The sequence below is a fragment of the Enhydra lutris genome, unplaced genomic scaffold (assembly GCF_002288905.1).
Source record: "Enhydra lutris kenyoni isolate GAN:26980312 unplaced genomic scaffold, ASM228890v2 scaffoldscaffold42, whole genome shotgun sequence".
In the NCBI taxonomy this organism is placed as follows: Eukaryota; Metazoa; Chordata; class Mammalia; order Carnivora; family Mustelidae; genus Enhydra; species Enhydra lutris.
Window position 1 is genome coordinate 16,617,941 of NW_019154126.1, and position 26,464 is coordinate 16,644,404.

Consider the following 26,464-nt stretch of genomic DNA (forward strand, 5'->3'; position numbering starts at 1 on the left):
CCTGGAAGAAATGTGTGGAAGGCAAGGCACAAAATAAGCTCTAAAAACAGTGAATAACTCACAAGGATATAAAATGAGCTTTATCACCCTGCTATTAACTATCTTTTTATATATTCAAGCAATAAATAAAGACTACCATAGCTGGAAGGTGCCCTAGAAAATAAATTGAAACATCACATTCACAGATGAGTGCACGGAGGCCCAGCGAGGTAGTTTAAGGGTTGGGTCAAAGGTCATCCTGCTCCTGGGTGACCCAGCTATACCTCCAGTACTTGTTAATTGACTCCCTCTTCTCTGCAATTTGGCTATGACCATGCTGTTCTCCCGGGAGAACTGAGGCGCATCAAATCCTCAATATGCTTACACTTCACTAGAGATAACAGGTGATTCTGGAGGGAGGTTGAGTTTAAAGCACATTTCTATAGATAACAGCGTGTTTTCAATGGTCCCACTGAATCTTAGACACTTACAAGAAGGGAAAAGTGTGTCAATGTCATATGAATGTTTCCAAAGAAAAACCAAAAATTTTTCCGAGGCACACTGAATTCGTAACATCAGAATTCTCACTTGGAAACTGATAATACAACCACTGTGATCAAACACCCTCCAAATACTCATAGGAGCACAAATGGAGAAATCGGAGTCAGGAAGGTGGGTTGTATCAACGTTCGTATCGGTGTGATACAATACTACAGTTCTTCAAAATCCTACCACTGAGGGAAAGACACAAAGAATCTCTGTATTACTTCTCACAACTGCATGTGATTCTGCAATTAGCCATATTAAATGATACAAACATACATACACAATACATACATATATATATACGCAAACAAGCCAGCCAGCCAGCCGGCCCTCCCAAGAGTTAAACAGAAAATCCCAGGAGGCGGCCTCGGTGTCAAGGCCTACAGCAATCAGGACTTAAGAATCTTTCTAACACTATTTCCGAGAATACTGTTCTCGGCCCAGGGCTCAGCCACCACACACACCCAGCACGCCCTGTCGGCCACCCCACATGGACGGCTCCTCCAACACGCGCCACTGTGCGATACCTCTGTCCTTCACCAATGTCACTAACAGACTGCCCAGCATCTGCCCTCCCTCCCAACCACGTCCCCACTGCTCAGTGTCCTAACTCCTCAAATCCATCACATCCAGCGTCAGCGGCCCAGCAGCAAAACAGTTAGCTGATTCAGAAAGGGGTCAGTGAGGAAAATCTAAAGGACGGACTGTTTACAAATATATGGCAGAACTAAGGAAGAGCAGCAAGGGGGTCAAGTAATTGTGAGGCTTTTAGCTCCCCAAGGCAAGGGGAGATGTGGCTTTCACTCCAAGGACGCCGCTCCCCGCAAACCACAGCTAGGCGGGGAAGGAGCCCAGGCGAGAGGCCTGTCCCCTCTCTTCCTGCACTCCGTCAGTGCCCTGAAGGTGCAACCCCACCTGAACCCCTGAGGCACGAGCCAGAGAGCCTGGAGCCTGACCCATGTAGCAGGAGCGGCTGGCCCAGTCAGCCAGAAAGGGCGCAAACAGTGCAACAAAGCTCTGTAGCCCGGGATGCTAGTGGAATTTCTCTGCCCTCCCTCTCCCACTGCACTCTGTCTCCACCTCTAATGCCGTCCGCCAGCTACTTAACCAGAGGACAAGTGTGCACCCCATTCACTGTAACTGTCCTTCCTCCATTCCCCCAACACACACGCGCGTGCTCACACACACACACACACACACACAAAACCCCCAAGGCAGGAACTACAATTTTTTAAAGTTGGTTCAAATACATCAGTCAGGAACAAAAAACTTCCCAATGGCTAAAGATGCAACCCAGCTGTTCCTTAGCTGTTGTCTTTGAGAATAGGAGAGAGGACAGTGAGGGTGTTTAAGAAACGGGTCGGAGGTAAAAAGCCTTTCACGTTTACCTTTCTGCATCCTGAAGGAGAGGGTAGGGCCTAGCCAGCAGTAAATAACCAGCAGCTTATAAAAATACGCACTATCTACTGAGTCCTGTATATAAAGACTTAGTGTCCCCAGACCCTTTGCTAAGGCAGCTCCAGCTCAGGGAAAATGGTCAGTTGATGCCAGAATCCTGAGCACCTGCCAGGAGCCCATCAGGGAATGTTCAGGCCAGCCCAAAGAGCAGAGAAAAAGCAAAGCTTCACAGGGTGATCTTTTCCCTTTTATCTAATTTTGGTGTCCCTTTCTCGTTTTGCTCTGGCAGGTGTAATGTCTGGCTACTTCAATCAACAAACATGTGTGAGCCTCTACCAGACACTACTCTTCTAGAGATTCTGAAAAATAATGACTATGGAGCCAAGGGGTTTTTGAGAGTCATTTATTGTGGAAAAATCACTCCAAGTGAATCCCACTCTGAACATTCAAAAGGGAACAAATACTCCAGCAGACCACCACCTGCCCCATGATAAAAAGACGCTAGTAAGAGGACGAAAGTCAAGGTAAGAAGGGTGATCTATACAACAAGGTGCCTGGATGAAAATAACCACAGGGGGTAGGAAACTATGTGAACAGCGGGCACCAAAGACTTTCTTTGGGAGAACAGTGTGGCTTCCTTCCATTTGGGGCTTCTTTTTGCACTTTCAGAAAAATACCTCAATGAGCAACGAGGAGACTGGAGTCGAGAACATGAGAATGAGCTAGAAAGAAACAATGAGAGAAAGAAAAAGACAGCAGGAGTGTGCACCCAGAAGCACGCATGGGGGCAAGAGCTAGCTGAGCTGCCTTCCTTCAAGCATGAACAAGATATTTAGAGATGACTTTTTAAAAAAGAAAAGAAAAAGGGGGAGGGGGACTTCTAGGTTATTGTTACAGATAATGTTCTCCCTCGCAGTAGTGTGCAGAGGAGTGTCTGTGCCCTCTATTGTCATACATCCAACAGCCCCAACTAGAGGCTGAGTTCCAGGAGGGACCTTGACAAGCAATCTTGGAGAAAGAAGAGCCGGCTGTTTCATCTCTCCCTTTTCCTTTAACGCACTATTATTAGCTTCCTCCCCACCAGTCCAGTAATACAGCTTTTGACAGAGAGCACCAGAAACCCCCTCCTATTTATCACCGCCTCCCCAGGGGTCTCACGGTGTGCAGCCCGGAGTTGGCCTCTGCCATGCGCCAGAGAAGGCAAATTATCCAGCCCTTTAGAGCATGCTCCCGGGGCTGCAGGAACAGAGCTCTACCAAAACACCTAAGAGGGGAATCTTTCCTAAGAACAACAGCAAAGACTTCAGAAGAGAAGCCACAGCTCCATTGTCCCTGTTATCCTTTTAGATTCTCTTTGTGTCTCCTCTCTTAGAAAGCCTCTGACCAATTCTTCAGGAGTGAGGTGTTTCTTTTATGGCCTTCCGGTTCCTACCCTCGCACTTGCCACACTGTTTCATCAGAAGTTTTAGGATCTGCTTCCCCATTAGCACAGAGCTCCCAGAGAACACTATTGCATTCTTCACTGTCACAACCCTAAAACAGACATTTGTGCAATCAACCAAGACATGAAGGAAGAGGACATCAAAGATGAAGTTTTTGGTTTGTCAGTGTGCGGTTTTGTTTTGGAGTGGCGATGCTGATGTCTGGCCAGTGGGATGAAGAGGAAAAAAGAAGACATGGACTCAGAGAAAACTGCAGAGGCAAAGGCCAGACACCTAAATTCTAGAGAATTAAAAGGACTGGAAAAAAATCAGCATGGCTAAAGTGTAAAGTTAAAGATGTGACACAGGAAAGATAAAGCAAAACAGGGAGACCTGGATGAACCAACACAGGGACCTCATTAATTTTAGAGCTTCCACCCCTATTTCCCAGCCCAGCAAAAGGCACTTAGGAAATGTCTGTTAAACTGTTACTGTATCTCTACCCTTTTCACTTTGATTGTCTTAAATATTGTAAGGGCAATCTTTTTAGTAAAGAAAAACAAGTACCGGATGGCCAGAGAAGACCAAAAAAAAAAAGTTTTTTGCTCAAAAAGTTCAAAGAATTGCTGCTTCACATATCGGTAAAGAACACTGCAGCTAGAAATCCCACTGATATTTTAGGGTTTTCTTCTGGGTTTTTGTTTGTTTGTTTGTTTGTTTACTATCAACTTTGCACCACCATCTTTTGTGTAGTGTTTATTCCCCTATGAGTATGTGAGTACAAGCAAATCTAAATTAACTTCTCACACACAATTTTATATGTATATCTGTATCAAATCCCTTGTATCCCTTTTGCTTTACCAATCTAGGTCAACAATCATGTAATTAAATTTTGAAATTATCAACTTCATCTGACAAGTAATTTATCTTTCAAAAATGGATGTTGATTATTGATTGCGTTGAAGATTGTCTCTAAATGCCCTTCTCCTTGGGCATTTGTCTTCTATTATTTTATTAAGGATTTAAGTTTCTCAAGAACTGTCAAGTTAACTTTTGATAAGCATTTTTCTCCCATTCCTTTATTGTTCTAACCTTTATCCCACAATACTATACAAAAGTGTCATATTCCCCCCCTCACCGGGGACTGGAGATTAACTTATTTCATTAGTCTGTTTTCTGTGACTTAAGGATGTAAACTTGACTCTCCCCTACTTTACCACATTTTTATACCTACTTTGCTAGCTCATTAGCCATCACCAACTACCTCAAAAAGGCAATCCTCTTCTTAATTCTCAGGCATTAAACCTCCACTGGGGTCTCTATGCTTAATTTTCGTCATAAACAGAGTTTTCAACTTGAACTTGAATCTTCACGGTACTAAAAGACATTATATAAGCATGTACCAGAAGTCATTCATTCAAGACAAGGATCTCTTGAGCCCCTCCTCATATATGCTAGGCATTCTTCTAGCTGCTGGCATCAAATAACCCCTCAACGATGTGAGATTTTGTGGTAAAAGAAGAGCAATGGGTAAGTAAGTACAGAGGAGTCAAAAGGCAATCAGCATTATGAAGACAAATGAAACAGAGCACAGGATTAGGGACTGCTGTATGTTGAAGAAATGCTATTTGATACTGGGGAGTATGACAGAAACACTTCAAAACTATTCAAATAGCTCATTATCCACTTTTCTATCTTATGAGTTCCAGTTTCAGATTAATTTCTTACCATACAGCCTCATACATACTGGTTATTAATAAAGCCATTTGGAACCAACTGGTTGCTCCAAGGCAGCAATAAGACTTCATGGCTGTGGAACATATGGCTACATGTCTGTTTATATTACCTTCAAAGTGCAGAGATCTTTCGTAGCTAATCTAATCCATTCAAGGAAAGAGTAATGTAAAAGTAAATACATCCTGATCATTTATAATAAACCAATTAAGTCTGTAACCACTAACATATATTGAGCATTTACTAGGGGTCATGCATGTGCTAAGAACCTTAATATATTAATTGATCATACCTCAGAACAAGCTACAAAATAGGTTCTATTATTATTTCCATTTTTTTGGTAGGGAAACTGGTGTTGCACGGGCAAGATATCCTGGCTAAAGTTTACCTACTTAAGTTGTTATTTATTTATTTATTTATTTATTTGCGAGAAAAAGAGAGAGCATGCACACAAGCGGGGGGAAGAGGCAGAGGAAGAGGGAGAAGCAGATTCCCCACTGGGCAGGGAGCCGGACGTGGGACTTGATCCCAGGTCCCTGAAATCAAAACCAGAGCTGAGGGCAAACGCCCAACCAACTGAGACCCCCAGGGCCCCTGAAGTTAACCTGTTAATAAGGGGTAACGACAAAATCCAAGCCTCAATAATCAGGCCACAGAGATCATGCTCCCCTCCAGAAAGGATGAAATCCTTAAAGACCAAGAACTTAAAGACAGGGGCTCTGATGTATTTGCAATTTTTTCACCAACATCCACCATCATGGTCATCTCACCAAGGGCCAGTAGTAAATGTCTATTAGCTGAATTCACTCACAAGGAACCTCAGAGCTGGGAGGAGAGTCACTGGTGAGCAGCCAGTGACTCATCAGATGCTGGGATCTCTGCAATCATTCTCCACAGGTAAAAAGAAAGGTCATGAGAAGGAGACAAGTTCCCTTTCACTAAGACTGGCAAACAACTGAGGCTTTTAACATCATCACAACTTATTTTATTTTTAGGAGATTTATGGGAAGGAGTTGGGCAGTAGCACACTGAAGGAGGGTATATCATGGAGAGAGAGAGAGAGAGAGAGAGAAATTAAATGCTTCATATTCCATTTCTATGTAGGGAACAACTATCTGGATTAAACGGAAATGCTCTGCAGTAAGGGTTCAATCTATATCTTCACACAATGTGCCACTACACTCTTGGGAGTGAAAGAGGCTGTATGTTCACCAAAAACAGTCTTTTCTAATATTTAGTCAATTCAGGATAACACTATGTAGCATATGCTAAGCACTCATTAAGAACTAACTCTCTTTCTCCACCAATACCCCTCCTATATCTGACCTTAACCAAAGGTCCAAAATCCAGGTCAGTACTAAAAGATCGCCCCATCCTCATCTCACATTATGTGCACACCCTCTGAATTTTTAAATCTCCATTGTTCATTAAAATAATCTGAGAACATAAACAATGAATTCTGTTACGCTGAAAAGAAATTAATTTAAAAAAAAAAAAGGGAAAAAAATAATCTGAGAATAAGGCTGGTTCCCAGGCCCCCATGCAGAAATACTGAAAATTAAGTCTAGGATAAAGCCTCTCTGGGCAATTCAAATATGCAGCCAAAACAGGAATCGCTGCTCTAGCTAGACTGGAGAGTACTGCCTAACAATCCTAAGAGATTTGTTAAAAATACAGATTCTGATTCAGTAGATGCAAGGGTGGGGCCTGAGATTTTGCATTCCGTCAAGTTCCTAGATGATGCTCTGAAGTAGCGACATCCCTATCTCTCACATCATGACCTAAGCTGAAGGCAGTAGCCAAACCATCTGAGTCACCCAGGTGTCCCTATTCTACTTCTTTGTAACTTTAACTTCTTTCTAACTTCAGTGTTATATAGAGAGAATACTTTTTTAACTTATCAGACACAGGGCAAATGACCTGCATTCTGTAAGATCTCATTGGATGTTTAATGTAGTATTTTAATGTTTATATTTGCACATTTTAGGAATCGTAATATATGTCCACAAGTCCCCAAAGTAAATAAATATTTACATAAGAATTTTTTATTGAAGTGCTATATTTGGATCTAACCCACTGTGGCAATTCAAATCCTACTACAAATGTGTCCACAAAACAGAAAATTCCAGTAATAATCAAGGGGGAAAATCCTCTATTATTTTAAGAAAACCAAACAACTGCTTGGCTGCTTTTTAATTGAGGAGATAAAGCACTTTAACATAAATAAAACATTTCTAATAGTTATTCCACTTTTACAAATATAACGCCAAGAACTTTACCCATAACTCTGACAGCCTGACAACCAAGCAAACAAAATTCAACCCAATAGTAGTTTCCTAGGCAACGAGCACAGATACAGGCCAGTGGGAAAAAATGAAAACAAGAAAAAGCAGTGCAGCATTTCCAGTAGGCTTGAGAAATACATTTTAATTGTCAAAATGTCACAGAGACAACAATATTGAAAATCATTTCATTGAAAGTGATTCAAAGCAGAATGCCATTTTCATTACAGCAAACGAGGTGTGGGAAAATAGAAAAATTAGATTCCCTTCCTTTGCTCTGAATTAAGTAGGGATGGTAATCAATCTTGTTTGATTTTACAAAATTTATCTGCATTAGCACAGATTTCTAATATGTCTCCTTAGTTTTCTCTGCAAATGTGACCCTACACTGATTCAACATACAAAAGAAGGGTCACCCGGAGGGGGGGGTAGCAGGAGAAAGTGTGTCCCTGGGCCACCACTGTTGCAAAGCTCATATATGCTTAGGTTTTAATTCAAACAGGAAATATTTCAAAACACATTAAAAGAGCACTGGGCTCCCCACAGTCTCACGTGGCTTTGGTTTCCTCATCTAGAACAAGAAGGACATGGATTTGATCTTAAAAACCTCGTCAGCTCTAACAGCTTTTGATTCTCAGAAATAAAATACTGAAAGAAAGACTATACTGCCTAGAAACATTGCCTATAAAATAAATACTCTATCCTAGGCCATTTTAAGACTCTTTCTTTAGAGGACCTAAACCCTGACAGTTAACCTTTAGAAAATAATATTGGAAATGTCCTACTTCATGGCTACCACAATGTCTGAGTTTTACATCACCTTTGGTAACCATGATGACATTTGTTCTTATATCTATGTCAGGAACATATACTAGAATTAACAGAAATGTGTTGGGTGCCCTTAATCTATACTTTCATACAACGTGTTACTATAATCTTGTGAAATAGTCTGTATTTTCTCCAAAACTGTCTTGTCAAATGCTTTAGTCAATTTAGGAACTTGGGTTGAATTGATCAAGTAATTCAGGCAAAACTACCAATTTAGTAGCTTCAGTAGCAAACATCAGTGAAGTGTTTTTCTGATAATTCACATCTCAACAATCGGTAAATAAAAGGTATAAACAGCAAAATGGGACTTCCAAGAAAGAATACGTTCATCATTTTTTTTTCTCTATCTTGTGTCTCCAACAAGCAAGATTAATCTATTATCATTCATTCCCCATTCACCCACCCCTGAGCTCCAGCAGATCCATGCTAATATCTTCATGAATCAGGGGCCCCCACTGGAGTGGTCTTGGATATCTACATGCACTTACATGTTTCCTCTTTTTTATATACACTTGTTCTCATATAAAAGCTATTATAATGCAAGCATGCAAGTTTTAACAGAATAAGGTGATAATTCAAAGGCAAAGTAAATGCCCAGAAATAGTAGCACATATGATGGTAAGTTCATTCTTGTGAAATTAGTTTCGATTCACTTACATTTTTCTTTTTTGCTCTTTATCTTCCTCTCTAGATTCTCTGCCTGTTAAACTATTCAGAACAGTGGACATCAACATGCTTCCACAGGAATGAGCGCTTTCTTGCATGACATGTAATCAGCTCAAAGAAATTTAAGCAGTATGGCCAATCAGAGAAAAATAAGAAGAGCCAATCGTAAAGAATCTCATGGGTAGACGGACTAACATTGTGTACGTCTGCCAGGAGTCTGACAGAGCTCGTGTTGGTCAGGAGAGTCAGTAAAGAAGGAAACATTAAAAGATTTTTCTTATTTCCCTTTACACATTACCTGCCAGGAAGCAAATGCGAAGTTTTGTGGACCAAAAATCTCTGTGATAAATGGAACAGACACTGGTGCACGTACATAAATTTCCTTTACCTTTGTCTTCGTTTTTCAACTTCAACTTATTTTCCTTTTGCATAATCCCTTATTTTTATTAACTACTGTTGTTATTTTAGAGATCAACATAAACCCTTATCTACTAGATAACAGAGTATGTATGTTACTGGGTCTATACAGTATCGACTACATATTTATACAAAAAGAAGTGAGCTTTAAAATACCAAAATTGACAGGGTATACACAGGTGACTTATTCTAACACGTTTAGAACTTAAGACTGCTCGGTGTATGTTGAAAAAATTAACTAACTGGAATTTATTTATTCTAAGCAAGTCTTCCAACATGTATCATGCATTCTGTAACAGGCTTGGGACTGAACACTGGTCTTCCTTATCAAGGAGTAAAAAAAATAAAGAGAGACGTCAAATCTTTCAAACCTTTGAAACCTCCAATGTCAAAAAATCTCACATACTTGAGAGAAACTTACAGGTAAAAATTATCATGACCTAAGTGGAAGATCTTTACAAGGGATTAAATGATGATTTGACAAACCATACTCTTTTTGTACTTGCACTTCTAAAAGGAAAAAACAGAAATTCCTTTTAAAAAGAAATAGTATTCAGTATCTTTATGAATTAATCATAGGACTCATTAAGAACATACTGCCTATCAGAGGCTAGCTCGATCTCAAAAACACATTTACTGAGTTAAAATACCAAAAACACACATTAAATATTTTTATATGACAGCTAAGTCACTGGAAAAGACTGAACAGAAAAAGAATGCCTCCTTTACTTCTCATCAGATTAAAATCTGAGATGCTGATGTGCACCACTGGGACCACAGGACGCTGAGCACATTGTCAACTCTGCTACTGGGAGTCCTGCAAAGGATGACCATCAGAAAGGCTTAGGAAGCTAGGAAGTCACAGATCATGTTTCTCTTTACCTTTTCACACATATACAAGCATAGATGTGATGTGAAAATAAATGCCAAGAATGACATGAAAATAAAAAGCCAAAAGGGAGGGCGTGGTTATATACATTTTTAATACAATCTTGGTCAGAATCTGAATATGCTCTCTGACCCCCTTTACCCAATCTAGTCAGTGTCTAAATGCAGGTACTCTAGAGATCTATCTACCTTTTAACTTCTCTCTCCTTCCTCCACGGATCTATCCCACAATTGCTCCAAGCGTCTCTCAATCAGAATTGTCTCCAGTAACTACTTATCATACTTACTTTATTCCACAGTTTCTAATCAACTCAAAAAATGTGCTTGATACAAAGGATTTCTAGAGATGGCTCACAACATCTCACGAGAAAAGATTACATTTTAAATTTCTGAGAGTTGCTTATTAAAGTCATTATTAAAAATTATAGAAACTTATAATCAAATAAATTATATTAAAAACAAAGACTCTCCACTTCCCAATTATTTTACATTTTATCATTACCTATGCTCATGATGCACCACTGCCTCTTATCTGGTAGAAATCCCCTGTAACGGTGTGCCACCATGCCTCTCTTAAGGACTCTATTCAGGAACATAACTAACTTGAAATTGGCCACAATAAGAGCATTTACATGGACAAATGCTACAAAGTCACGTCTTTTTTGCTTTTCACAGATTCAGCTGTAAAACGTTTACCAGCACAGCAGTCGTGGAACCAGACAAATTCCCTATGCTCCTGGACTTAGGAAGATTACAAGGCACTCCAGGTCCATACAGCAAATCTATGGAATCGGGGCAGACCTATCAGAGAAACTGGGACTTCAGCAGAGTCCTGAAGTATAAGATGGGGTTAGCGGGGTGTGCAACAAGGACAGAGAAGAAGCTTTACCACACAAGGAGAAAATAGGGTGCTTGGAGCTAAGGAGGCCTGGACCCAAACAAGAAACTCATCAAAGGGTGCTAGTTACAGGATACAAAGAGAGGCAGTTGAAAAGAAAGACACAAAACAGTTCTCACAAACCTTAATGAAACACCCTAATAGTTTTAACTTTGTTAAAAAATACTGAGAAGCTTCTGAAAGTTTTTAAAGCACTGGGGCAAAAGAAGAGAGGTAGCTTCTTAAGCAAATGGACTGGACAGAAGGGCTGCTGTGAGAGTTCGGATAGGAGACAGGTCTGGTAGCTCCAGTCCCTCCTGACAATACAGCACAATTAGAAAAATTAAAAAATTAAAAAAAAAAAAAAACACTTTTTAAGCATGCAGAACTGTAGTGGTTTATTTATTTATCATCTAAATGCATTCTCAACTCCATTAATATAAACATTATTAAACACATAAAAGAAGGGATAATTTTTAAAATATGAGATAATAAATTGAAAGTGTATGTTAAGATAGAATATTCTGTTTCCACAGTTCCATGATTACATGTCCCACTTCAGACACCACCCATGAGGGCACCCTTGGAAGATAAAATGTAGAATATAAGATCACTAGGATGTGGTGAAGACTTTGGGAGTGGGAGCCATATGCCACTCTTAGGGACGAGAAAGCTTATGCTAAGACACACCGGACTAGGAAAAACCTCTCCAAAACTCAGGAATCCAGACTATGACCAATTTCCCTAACACGGTGCCTTCCAAAGACATAATAGTTTGGAACAATTTTCTGGCCACTCAGTTTCACCAGGGACAAATATCTCATTAACTGATATACCATTTCTTCTTCATTATTGGGGGAGGGGAGGACCAAAGCAAGCAAACAGAATCTTAAAACACTGGCTACCAGTCATTGTCAAAATGTCTGGATTCCTTTGCAGTGCTCCTCCCAACATCCGCACAGTGGTAGAAGTGCGTTCTGCCATCCTCCTGAAGGCCAAGCAGAACGGCCCATCAGTGCTTCTGACACCTGACACCTGCCAAGTATGAGCTCATCAAATGCACGGTCCTTAGTGCCCATGGGAACATTAGTCTTACAGTTACTAAAACGTTCATCAGAATCCAAATACAGGCAAATTGGAACTGGCATGGAGAACACATTTGATTGATCAGTGCCCTTAAAAAGATTCATCTCTCTCTAGTTATGGAATGAGTAAGTCACAGGGATAAAAGTTACAGCCCACGGAATATAATCAGTGGTGTTGTGACAGTGTTGTGTTGTGATAGCAACTACCCTCGTGGTGGCCACAGCCTAAGGTATGTACTTCTCTGAAATCACGACATTGGACACCTGAAACCAATGTAACGCTATATGCCAAGGAGACTTCAATTTAAAAAAGAAAAGCAACATATGCAAAAACTGAAAACCTCAAGGAGGGGTAATCAGAGGAAGATGGCCGAAAGGCACACACATCCAGTTACAAGACAAACAAGTACTGGGGACGTGATATACATCAGGACTACTGCTTACCACTGTGGAATATACAGGAAAGTTTGTGGGAGAGTAAATTCTAATAGTTCTCATCACAAGCACAACATTTTTCTTTTTCCCTTTTCTTTCTTTACTTTGTATTATACCCATATGAGAAAATGGATGTTAGCCGAACCTGTTGTAATCATTCTGTAACATATGTAAATCAAACCATCACCCTGTATGCCTTTCAACTTAAACAGTGACATATGTCACTTATTTCTCAATAAATCTGGGAAAAAGAAATTTTTAAAAAATGGAACTCTCAAATAATCATGAATAGATTCACTACACTCTCTGCCATGACTTTGAAAATTGAAATTTGACCATGATGCGCTTGATTTTAACTTACTATTAAGCTTAGCAAAATAAAAACAATGTACCCACACAATGACTTCTGAATATGCTTTCCTAGTAACAGGACAAAACTGCTTAAAGAAATGACTGATTCCAGGTATGAGGCAGAAAATGTATAAGATGAGCATGGAATACACTAGCATTGCAAAAAGCAAGAATGCTCTTATCAAAAGCATTCAGGAGTCAAACTAGACAGGTGTCACGACTACAAATATGGCAATTTGAGCGCAAGTAAGAATAATAATGTAATAGGTTGAAACAATATGTCAATGTTTTTAAGTTCTTAATGACACAATTTTTAAAGGTGGGGAAAGGAAAGAGAAACCAAGAGGATGTTAGCCTGGAAAACCAACTCGCTATTCTGAAAATTGGTAAAGAAAGAAATGGAATTAAGCATATGGTCTGTCTTTTCCTGTGCGAAAGATACCACAGGGTAATAAACTAGATGTCAAGGAAAAATTTCTCTTTATAGAAATATTCTAGCCAATAAGTGAAAGACAATTAACATGTTGCAAATATAGAAACAAATAATGTGTCCATGCAGTAATCACCAATGCTGCTAATACTGCAAAATGAGAAACAACCAGACTACTCATCTCCTGATGGAACCACATGCCACCACCTAGAGATACCACTGTTGAAAAATCAAAACCAGAATCAAACCAAGACTCTGTATCTCATACTGGGGACACAGAATCATGGCTGACACCACAGGGATGGATGCAGCAAAGTTCAGAGAGAGAAAAACCACAGGGAAAAAAAATCCAATTTCAATGAATAAATCATAATGTATGCTTGTGTGTCAAATGCAATGTGTGAATTTTCTTTGGATCCTGATTTAAACTAGCCTAATATGAAACCATATGTATAAAACAGTGATTTTAATACCATTACGTAGCATTAAGGAAATACTGTCTTTTCTGAAACAGTATGGGATTACATTATAAAGTTTTTATCTTTTAGAAATACATACTGAAGCATTTTCAGAAGAAATTATCTGAGGTATGGAATTTACTTTGAAATAATCCCACCTGGTGTAGTAAACATGAAGCAAGATTGGTCATAAATTGATAACTGATAGACTTGAGAGGTGGGTATGGCATTTCAGTACACTGCTCTCTTCAGTTTTGCATATGTTTCAAGTTTTCTTTAATAAAAACTTAAAAGATAAATGATCTCGCCAAATAGAAAATTATAAAGACAAGGGTGAAATATGCAATGTAACAATACTGAATAACAGTCTTTTTTCCTGATTAGGGTTAAATTTAAAAAAAAAAAAGGAAAGCTGTCTAAAGTTGCATATTCATCACAATTTCTATAATATTTACTGTGCTACAGTTGAATCAATCTCTTTAGAACAGACTGTGCCGACTTTACAGAACATTCATTCAGAAGTGGCTCAATTTCACTGAAAAGATTTCCTAATTCAAGCCTCCTAAATGCTGTTTTTCAAAAATTAAATGACTTTTAAGAAGCAACAAGAAATTACTTCAATTAATTTAACAACATAATTAGTGGTTCTAGATGTGGCCTATACCCCCATGTAAATTAGATGTGTCTTGACTATGAAAAGGCAAGCAACAAATACTACTATAATCTAATTTCTTTCAATTTTCAGAAAGATGAAGCACATTTGATCATAATCAAGTTACAGAGACAAACTAACTGTATTTTCCCACATATACTTAGTACATCTTTTCAAGGAACACTGGAGTGACACAAAGTAACGGTGAAGAACTGAGAAAAGTATTCTTACGTTATTTTGATGTTTTTAAACTCTATTATTAGAAGGTACTCGCAAAGACAGTATTACCAATAAGATTAGTGGCTGAGTAGGCAAAAAACTAGGAAATACAACATTTCATTTATTTAAAAGCATAACATTTTCATCATATAGAAAAAAATTGTCTGATTAGTTTTATAAACAATACCTTCATCTCAGATAGTATCCCTTTGGTATCACAATTATACTCTTTAATAGAAATACTTCCTTGAAGTTAAAAAAAAAAAAAAGCCTTTATCAAAACTCAGGCTTCAGTCAATAAAAAGGGGTCATACTTGTGAATATATAAAGGCAAAGAATCACTGCAACACACACACACACACACCCTTTTTCCAGACACTTCAGGACACTGCTGTAATGGCAGTTGTGACTCTTGCAAAAGAAAACAGACCACACACATCAAGATTTTGCATCACCAATGATGGCAAAGCATCATTTACTGCAGATGAGTAAAGCGGAATCAAGATCTACAAAAACCAAGTTCTGGAGAATACAGTTGTGCCCTAGTAGTTACTTAAAGGGTTAAGATCAAAATCGTTGTTTTATTTTTACTTTTTTCTCTAAGTATATACCCTGTCTTTAAAGTTAGTAAGGGAAAGTAACCACAACTATAAAATTATCTACAGCTAAATCAAACTTCTCTCCTGAAGCAATTAAGCCTTACACTACAAGCTGAACCAAAATGCGGCCACTTAGTATGTCTTCAAATTAAGGACGCAAATAAAGATGGCTGACATAACTAAAAGCAGACAGCAATCATTTTAGTTGTGCTTTCAGTAGATATGTTTTCTAATTAAGAATCTCAATTTTCTACACTAATAGAGTTTTACACTGGCCACTAATCACGCATATCCAATTGAGGATATAGATGGAGAAAGTTATTTGTGATGTCTCCATATACATTTACAATCTTGGAGAAGGAACAAAAATTAAAATACATATAAAATTATAATGAATAGAAAGTACTATAAAACACTTCTTCAGTGTAAAAAACAATTCTGTTAAAGGAATGCCAGCACAGGGGACGCCTGGGTGGCTCAGTCAATTAAGCAAGCATCTGCCTTCAGCTCAGGTCATGATCCCAGAGTCCTTGGATCCAGCCCTTTATTGTATCAGGCTCCCTGCACAGCAGGAAGTCTGCTTCTCCCTCTCCCACTCACCCTGCCTGTGTTCCCTCTCTCGCTATCTCTCTCTCTCTGTCAAATAAATACATAAACTCTTTTAAAAAATAAAGGAATGCTAGAACAATTGTAAATAAAATTATAAGATCAAGAACACATTTGAACTTGGATCTACAGAAATTTTATATTCGAAGATACAAAGTCTTTCATCACACTGGATTATTTAGAAATTGAAATGAATAGACTGTCTACCCCTTTAAACCAACTGTGACCAAGTCTATGCTTTACACCCTTCCTTGATACCACTGCCATGCTTTTGGGGCTAAGAGGAAAGGGGTGTATACTTCTTGAATGCAAAGCACTGAGCCAGTTTCTGCAGAGTGATGATGAAGATAGGATTCTTTGCTTTATAAAACTTACAGGCTAGAGAGGTACTGAGTGGCCACAAAAATGAGCAGAAGATAAGGAAACACAAAAAGAGAAAAAGGGTGCTAGGTTTAAGAAAATTTTGATTCTTTAAAAGACTGGTAAATGGCCAAGAATCCACTTCTTTACAATCAAAAGAAGAAAACAAGGTGAAGTAATGCCAAAAAAAAAAAAAAAAAAAGGCCTTTAGGTAAATGCACTCATGAAGAATCATTAGAACTAGTCTTCAGTCACTTCAAAGCCTCTGTTCAAAACAGAATTATTAGCAACTTGTAAAACCACTCAAGAATGGAACCTAATAAATAAAATCTTTAAAAAAAAAAAAAAGGAACAGAACCTGATATGGAGGTTAAACAATGAAAATGACACCTCATATCTGAAACTACCACCAATGTATGCAATAATCCCCAAAGCCATCTTTTGGATCCTTTATGGAAAGGTCTAGAATGTAACTAAAATAAACATCAACATTGGGCGCCTGGGTGGCTTGGTCAGATAAGTGTCCAACTCTTGGTTTCGACGCGGGTCATGATCTCAAGATCATGGGATCAAGCCCCATGTGGAGCTCCAAGCTCAGTGAGGACTATGCTTCAGATCTTTTCTCCCTCCCACTCGGCCCCTCCCCACTCGCGTTCTCTCCCTCTCACCCTCTCTCTCAAATAAATAAAATCTTTAAAAATAAATAAATAAATAATAAACATCTGTATGACATTTAAGGCTTAAGAAAATAAGACGTAAGGAAGGGAAGAGGAAAGTCTGAGCAAGTAAGGGAGAGCACAGGTAGACAATGACATTGCCCACTGTTTTCAGTATTCATAAGTTGTACATAATGTTTCCAATCAAAACTTCACACAGCACATCAATAATCATTATGAAAAGTTCTTTTAATTATGCAAAAGAGATAAATATTAAGCAAATTTGTTACTATAGATTATTTTGATCAAACAATAACATAACCATGGCTAGAGTTATATTTTTGCAAATACTGAGCCATTTGGCTTAACTAAGTAAAAAATGGTCTCAAAGAAATAATTCTAACGAGGTGGTTTGCCCCTCTATTCATTACTTGCCTTCCCTATGTACCATCCCATGGATGTTTTTAGACCAGATGCTCAATGTCATACCCAGAGTAACCTGATCAGGACAGATGATGCTTTCATACTGAAACCAAGAGCAGTAGTATTTTTTCACTCTACTCTATCTATATCTAATAAATATATGCATATTGTGGTAGGCAGCATAATGGCCTCCAAAGATGTCCACTCCTAATCTCTAGAACCTGCTATGTTACCTTACATGGCAAAAGGGCTTTTGTCTGTGATGAAGGTAAAGGCTCTGACTTGAAGAGATTATCCTGCATTACCCAAGTGGGCCTAATATAATTATGAGTCCTTAGAAATGGGAGGGAAAGGCAGAAGTATACAGGCCAAACTGACTGTAGAAGAGCCAGGGTCAAAGAGATGCAAGGTTATTAATGCTGGGATAAGGGCTGCCCAAGCCAAGGAAAGCAGGAGGCCTCCAGACGCTAGAAAAGGAAGGAACATGGATTCTCCCCTAGAGCCTCCAGGGGAAGCACAGCCCTCACAAGCCCTGGGTTTTAGTTCAGCAAGATCCCCGCAGCACTCTGACATACAGCGCTGTAATAAATCTGTGTTGTTTTAGGCCACTAAGTTTGTAGGAACTTGTTATAGCAGGAATCATGTATATGCAACAGCCATGTCCATACACACAGACTCACACACACCAGATAAATTATATAGTAATTCCATTTAAGCTAATGTCCCACTTTTGAAGAGAAGAGGTGGCAAATTTCAGAGGAGGAAGAGCAATGAATACGGCAGACTGGTAACTTTTCTGGCTGAAGCAGAGACACAGACGCTGGCCCGTGCATACCCCTGCCCACTGGGCTCTCCCTTACCTCCTCGGAGCAGATGCATGACCTCTCAAGCTTTAACCATGCATCCCAGACCTGTACTCCGAATTCAGTACAGTTTTCTCCCAGGATTTTTGATTCATCAGTAACCTTGTTTATGCCTCCCACTCCCAACCCTCTTACTCTGGCTACAAAAGAATGGCTATTATCAAATATCCGTGTGTACCATATATTCTTATGCAAGCTGATTGCTAGCTGGTTTTTGTTGTACTGTCATAAATCTTTATGCTGTAACATCTCTGCCAAGCAATGGAATACTCTTTTCCAACTCATTAACACAAATTCTATATTTAAAATAAATACTTCTCAAGCTACTTTAAATAACAAATTAACTAATAGAACAGTCATGGTACATACTACATTTTAATTAAACTGATGATAGGCTGAGTAAACCTATCTTTTGAAATGCCTTTTCCCATATTATGGTTGGTCTGAGGCTTTCTAGACTGATCCCATTGTAATCTCCCATCTGTAAACATGGAGATCATCTTGATAAAACGCTACATTTTCCTGAAGTTACTCTTATACTCCTTCCACATATAAGCTCGCTAGATATCAGTTGTGAATACGTATACATATACTCAAACACAGGTATATATGTAAGTTTCTTATTATGACCAAGATCCCATTCGGCGAACAAGAAAACGCTGCCGTATGATTTGGTGGGAACACAGCTGCTGCATTTCTCTGTCACTCTATAAGGGCTGAAAATGGTGGCTGCTTAATCCCCAGGACTGACAGAAAACATTCTACAACTTTGAGAGAGAATACAAATAGAAAAGCGATTGGGCTGGGAACACACAGTGTGACAGTATTTAAGGAGAAGCACGGTCAGTGGTTTGGATCGATGAGACCAAGAAGGAGAGAGTAGAGGAGGTAATGAGAGCATTATCCCTTTCTTGGAGTTATGAAAATTCTAGACTTACATGCAATCAATTGCCAATACGGGGGAAATATTTAAAGGAAGACCCCAATGTAAGACTAGAAAGAGCTGAAGAAGAAAGATCTCTGTGAGAAGGCACTATTGATCCCCTCTCAGACATGCTCCTCGAGCACAAATACCCTTACGTGCCCTCACACATCTTGAGCCATACACGGGGCACACTCTGCAGGGAGCAGATTCTGTATAAAGGAGAAACACTATCTGCTGAAATGTAGGGAATAAACTGACTGCTGAAAATTAATATAGGATTAATTTATAAGTCAATGTAAGTGAACACAGTAAATACAAAATAACATAATGAATTCACACAGTGAGACAGACCTAAGCTTTTTTTCTTTCAAGTGTGGCCCTCACAGAGACTACGATCTGTGCGTTCCAAGAAAAAAATCAGAAGGGGTTAAAATATCACAGGTGCATTTACCAAGCACCTTGTGCCTTTTGTGTAGCTTCCTCTAGGTCTTTCACTACTTGGGGCTGACACAATGGTTCTGATATGAAGCCCATCTCCAGCGGGGCACAGGAGCAAACACAACTGGGAATGCAAAGCCATTTCTGACATTAAAAGCAATGAAAAAATAAATAAGCAAACACAGTCTCAAGAAGTAAAAAAGAGATCTATATCAAGTGCAGCAAGAAGAGAAGAAAAGACTTTATGTGGCAGGCTTTCATGCTGACAAAATAATCCACAATATGGGTCTCTCTGTGACATGCGCTAACAGAAAAGAGAACCTACATACCTGGTTAGAATGGGAAAATGAAAGAGAAATCTTGTTTCCAATCTAATCCTGTCTACTAAAACATTTTCATGCAATTATATTCTCTATGTACTACACTTCTGACTGCCATTTGGACATGGGCTTTCTTGCTTTGATTTAAACTATTTTTTTTTTCAGATTTTATTTATTTACTTGACAGAGAGAGACAGTGAGAGAGGGAACACAAGCAGGGGGAGTGGGAGAGGGAGAAGCAGGCTCCCTGCTGAACGGGGAGCCTGATGTGGAGTTCGATTCTAGGACCCTGGGATTGGGATCTGAGCCAAAGGCAGACGCTTAAGGACTGAGCCACCCAGGCGCCCCTAAACTGTACTTTCTTAATATATCCATAGCTACATTACCTTCACAAATTTTTAAGTATCACTAACTATTTCTGTATTTGATAAACAGATAATATATTTGGGCAAATAAGGTAGATTCCTATACAAGAGCAAGAGTACAAGGCAAGACCTCAGGGTCAAGTAAAACTTAAGAGCCAAGGGCAAAAAGAAGGGAGGAAGGAAGAAGTGTTCAGGCAGTGCAGAAAACGGGGGAGGGCGACAAATCTGTAAGAAGTATTCTTCTCTTACAATTGCAGCAAGTTTTGACAGATACCGAGAGCTTCATGCAAGATGGGTCCAGTTCCACATGGTTTGGGTCTAATTTCAAAGGCAACTTCTGGTAGAGTGTGTAACTCACCCCCTCCCAACGTGCCACATGTCAGAGGTGTGGAGATCCTGCCGAGGCAGCACTGTGAAACCCCCTACAGGCAAGCTTTTTCAGACGAAAGCCCTGTCCAAAGATCACCCGCTAACTACAGGCTAAAAGTCCACATGATTACACAGGGCAGAGAACTTCTAAAAACGAATACTCCTCTGACTAATGGACGGACAGTCACTATTACTAACTCTAAAATATTATATTCCATATGTGTAGGGATTTGTTAAAAATTAAGTGCTTCACATAGATGTAGTTAGAGAATATTAGGAACAAATATTTATTCTGCTTAGAGGCAGCTCAGAAATACTGATGCCACAGAGGAAGTGCAAAGATGCTTGGACTCCAAGTCAGGCATCGGAAATGCCACAAAGGGAGCTTACAGTACAGGTTCAGACATTTTGGTCAGTAAGTCAGCTCATTGATCATGAAGTCCTGAGCCATTGCCATGCCATAACCACAGACTATATTCCTTTACTTGAGACTAAGGTTCCCCGTGGTAAAAAGAGGGGAAGCAGACCCCAAAGTTTAGGGACCGACCGACAGCTACAATTCTACAAAGACACAAGTATCTTTTTCAAATGCCCCTTACACAATGTGATATATTGACAGCCTCAATGGGGGAGAAGCCATGCACCTGTCTAAATGTTCATGCCCTCCATGGAAAGAAAGGATTCTCTGGTAAAGTAAGCAGATATAAATGACAGAGAACATTGAAAAGACTACAAAGTTACTTTGGAATGTTCCAACAGACCACAGATGAAATGTTTCAGCCCAATGAAGCAAGTGATCACTTATATTTTATTAGTATATTTTAAGACCTCATATTACTTGTGTTCTGATGTGTGGAAGATATATTTTGTTCGTTTTTTTTTTTTTTTAAATGGAGGAAACATTTCACAAGTTTAACATACTTTTACAACCAAAATCACCATATGTTAATTACTGGCTCTTTAATTGGAAACCTGAAGGGTAAAAGAGGAATCTTTGTGATACCAAATATCGATGAAAAAAAGATAGTATTTATGGTATTTAAATGTAGTGCTCTGGAACAAAAAAGTTGGTTCGCAGACAGTGTGCCTGCTGTTGATCTGCAGTCGCCTGACAGCCATCTTATCTGCCAAATTGCTCATTAGGTTTGGCAATTTTCACCTGCGCCTCCAGTTTATTTTTCAGCAGGGAATAAACATCAGTCTGTTTTTACCATCCTCTGCAGTGAGCTCCCAACTCCCCCTCAGTAGCTCAGTCCCCATCCATCTGCAATCCTCCAAACACACTCACCTTGTGTACATACCATTATTTTTAAAATGTCGATTTGGCTTCCAGCTTTGGAAGCTAGCTCAGCTTAAATAAAGCAAAAATATGAAAGAGAACATGCAAAATAAGCTCCATATTACAATACTAAGTGCGCTAACAAATAATTCACATATTTTTTAATACAAAAAAAAAGGATGCACAATCTGAATTTAATTTCAAAAATGCTTGTTTCAGGGAATATTTCTGAATGTGGCACACGTGACAAGAGAGCAGCGAAGATGATCCTTCTTCCAATTGGTTCTGACCCATCCAACCTTTATTATAGGTCTGAAAGGAGACTACTCCAATTTATAAATAAACAATAGACGTAACGTGGCAACCAGAACAAAGAGGTAGCTGAGAGTACTACTCGGCTCTCTGCCTGTGCCTGCTTCCACTGATCCCTTCCAATGAGCACTCTGACATTCAGAGGCAGATCAATACACAAAAAATACAAAAGAGATACTTTGTGGGCAAAAAGCAACAAAGATATAAAACAAAATGTCTGAAACCCCATAAAACAACTTCTGATGGAATACTGTTTTTCATTTTGCAGAAGTAAAATATTCACCACCAACCCTGCAATTAGCTAGAAAATTACAATAATTACAGCAATTTTGTATCCCATCTCCAATCCAATTAATAGATATATGACCTTGTCAACATGTAATAATCAGATTGCATCTACAACAAAACTGGATGAGTTTTATATGCTGAATAGAACTTGCACAGTAAGAAGGTAATTATTTGAAATACTGAGAATACCATTTGTATGCCATGCTCCACTTCACAAGTTAAAAGGAAATACAATAGGAATATTATTTCTATTTTTCAATATATATTTAAATCAAACTCAGAAAATAGTATTCTAGTACCAGTTAATGTTAAGAGAATAGATCTCTAAAGCAAAGATCTTGGATCTCTTAGCAAGGCAAAAGCAATCTGTAAGTGCTTAGGGATAAGAAAAAAAATTAAGAGATCAAGATAGGGGAGTGGGTGCTAACTTAGGACACAATCCTTCTGTAATAATTATTACTATCTCTTTTATTTCTAAAAGTTAGGAAGCTAGTAAAACCTTATCAATTAATCAAACAGCAGTATTTAATAAAATGTTGCCAGCAATGGATAAAACCTATAAGATTAACATAGCTTAGAAATGTTAAAAATGTTGCAAGATTTAAAACACAGTAAACACACACACACACACACACACACACACACACACAATATTGAACAAATCAGATACTTTCTCAACATTCCTACAGCAATATTATTTCCTTAAATTTTGCAATTACTAGGGCAGGTGGCAGTTCCAAAAGAATCCTGATTCTCCAGTCTGGATCTTCCAGAGGAAATATTTTAAAATTAGATTTCTGGGGCAAAGAAGAATCCTGCCACCATTCTAAGATCAGGCTACCCTGGAATGTCTGACCTCTAAAAAAAGTCTTTGAGAATTAGAAAAACAAAGAAAAAACTCACAGATTGAAAAAAATCATTAGACTTGAACTCAATGATTTATATGCATAGGAAATGTGTGTCCCTGAGCACATTAGGTCTCTCAAAGCCTGGATTTGTGACCACTGAAAATAGAGACACTTAAACATGTATCACAGAATTATGAGGGTGAGAGAAAACAGTTGCAGTGTAACTGGGTATTGAAAAGAGGTAGTATGTCCTATTCAAGAATGTATGTCCCATCGGGGAGCCTGGCTGGCTTAGTCAATGGAGCAAGTGACTCCTGATTTCATGGCTGTGAGTTCAAGCCCCATATTGGGTATAGAGAGTATTTAAAATTAAAATCTTAAAGAAAGAAAGAAAGAAAGAAAGAAAGAAAGAAAGAAAGAAAGAAAGAAAGAAAGACAGAGAGCCCGATGTGGGACTCGATCCCAGGACCCTGAGATCATGACCTGAGCCGAAGGCAGCGGCTTAACCCACTGAGCCACCCAGGCGCCCCTGGATAACCATTTTTAAAAACAAAACTACGTTCAAATTTGTCTCACAACACTTACACTCATAATGTGAAAAAAAATGAAAATAGTATAAATAAAGGTCCAACAATAAGAGAATGATAAATTATATTCTACAATGAGATATTCTGCATCCATTAAAAATATTTTTCAGGGGGGTGCCTGGGTGGCTCAGTCAGTTAAGCGTCTGAGTCTTGATTTTGGTTCAGATCATGATCTCAAGGTTGTGAGACCGAGCCCCAAGTTGGACTCCACACTGGGCATAGAGCCTATTTAAATTCCTTCTCTCCCTCTGCCCCCTGCCCCACTAAACATATATATTTTCCAATAAAATTCACACCAGGAGAAATCCCTGATATGAAACAAAGTAGAAATGATAAAGATGCCCAGTATGCTGACACAGTAGGACTCCAACTCCGTGTGGTACATGTGTGTGTACGTGAGTACGTGTATGTGCCACGGTGCTTACTCCTTATTATCTTAATACTAGGTGTTGCTGCATTTTATCATTATAAATAATTTAACTTTGTATTGCATGAGTTTCCCAAATTTTTTACAATGATAGATATGTTATTTTTTTTAGGATTTTTATTTATTTATTTGAAAGAGAGAGAGAGAGAAAAGAGTACAAACAGGGGGAGCAGTGGGCAGAGGGAGAAGGAGAAGCAGACTCCCCACCAAGTGGGGAGCCTAATGTGGGACTCAACCCCAGGACCCTGAGATCATCATCAATCCTAGGACCTGAGCTGAAGACAGCCCCCCAACCGACTGAGCCACCCAGGCGCCGATATATGTTATTTAGAACAAAAACTCAGTGAGGTGACTCACTGGCAGGGTGCCTTACAGTCCTCTGGTAGCTTGCCTCCCTCTGCTGCAGCTGGAAGGCTAAAGTCGACTTCCTAAACCTCCCCTGCAGGTAAGGATCCAGAGGCAAACCGCATTCTGCACATTTGGACACAAGAGCCGGTTGTGGAAGATGGTGGTTGTGGAAGAGGGAAGAACTGTCCTGGGCTGCTGATGGAGAGAATGGAGGTTGCTGAGGCATTTCTGGGTTCAGTTCCCAGCTGCACAAGTGGCAAGCAGCAGGGTGAGCACACCTGGAGACAGGGTGTTAGCCTTTGGTGGGCCGATGCAGGGGAAGGACCCAGGTCACTCCCTTCCCAGGCAGATGCGCAGGACTGCATGGTTCAGGAAGTCCTTGAAGAGGCCCTGCCTACGGCCCACTCTTCAAGCTCTTCCAATGATTTTCTGAGACTTCAATTCTAAGTATTAAGTTCATTTGCTTATGTTTAAAATAGCCACGGTGGTTCTGCTTGTGCAACTGAAGCTGACTCACCTACCCAAGATGTTGAAGGAATTAGAAAGAAAATCCTGATTACCTCAATGACTTCTGACGCACTATCCTTAAACCACGTGAAAACCTTTCTAATAGTGCTTTTTTTAAACTGTCAACTTTACTTGTTTATACACTTCTAAATATCCATGTAAATCAAATCTATTCTGAACACAAATTAAATGTCATGAGGCTTATTCATAAATTGGATACTGCTTCTTTGGATGGTTTACTTCATGGTCAAGCATGCTAAAATTCCAAGCTAGTCTCAATGAGAAGACACTCCAACTTGATTCCTCATCAAATACGTAATGAAGTATTTCAGAAAAGTGAAATCTTTCCTGGAAGATTCTTCTCAGTTAAGGTACTCTAGGTGTTCTCTCTATATATATATATATATTTTTTTTTTCCCAGAAATGAACTACTACAAATGAGTGTTTGTAGAAATGCAACAAGTAAAGAAATTTTAAAACAGGTACTTTCCCATAAATGCAAAGGATAAATCAAGCAAACATCAAGCTATACTCACTTCCATATTAACATGTTATTAGTACAATTCAACATACACATGGTGCTCAATTACTGCTGCATTGAAAAAAATATTAACTCACTCAATAGATGTTTACTGAGACTCTACAGATTCATCAATGAAAATAACAAACACAGCTTAAAGCTCACTGAGTGAAAGGACAGAGATATAACAGAAAGGGATTATAAGGGCTCTGTAGGAATATAGGACAAAGAGCATTAAGAAACAAATTGAAAAAATAGAATAAAGTTTATTCTTTTAGACTAAATAAATTAGGTCATGGACTGAACTGAATTGGCTCAAAGAAGAAAATGTTATTAAGACTAGGCAGTACACTTCCTTTCTCTAGGAAGAAAAAATTATCAATAGAGTACTTAGACTATGGATTCTACCTTTATCCTTAAAAGTCCATAATGCTATAATTTCTTTAATGTACCTCAGGAACCAATATGAATATCTCTCACACATGTGAAAAACATCTTTGCAAGGACATGCAAAAGGCTAGTAAGGGGACTGCCCCCGAAGAGAAAGAGGGCGACTAGGAGACAAAGTAGGTGAGGGACTTTACGTGTATATATTTCAAGTCAAAAAAAGTCTTCATTGTTAATCATAAATACATTATCTATTAAAAATGGATAAATAAATAAATACATAGCATGAATTTTACTATAAAATGCAAGGGCAGTATAAAATAGGAAGTCATCTAAACTTTGAGGGAAAAGCTGACACGCACACACACAAA

The 26,464-nt window shown here is 38.9% G+C and overlaps 1 protein-coding gene across 11 annotated transcripts in view; it reads right to left on the reverse strand.

Annotated features, from left to right (window-relative positions):
* Positions 1–26,464, reverse strand: part of LOC111155563 (par-3 family cell polarity regulator) — a 687,032-nt gene that overhangs the window by 363,453 nt on the left and 297,115 nt on the right. The window lies entirely within an intron of this gene.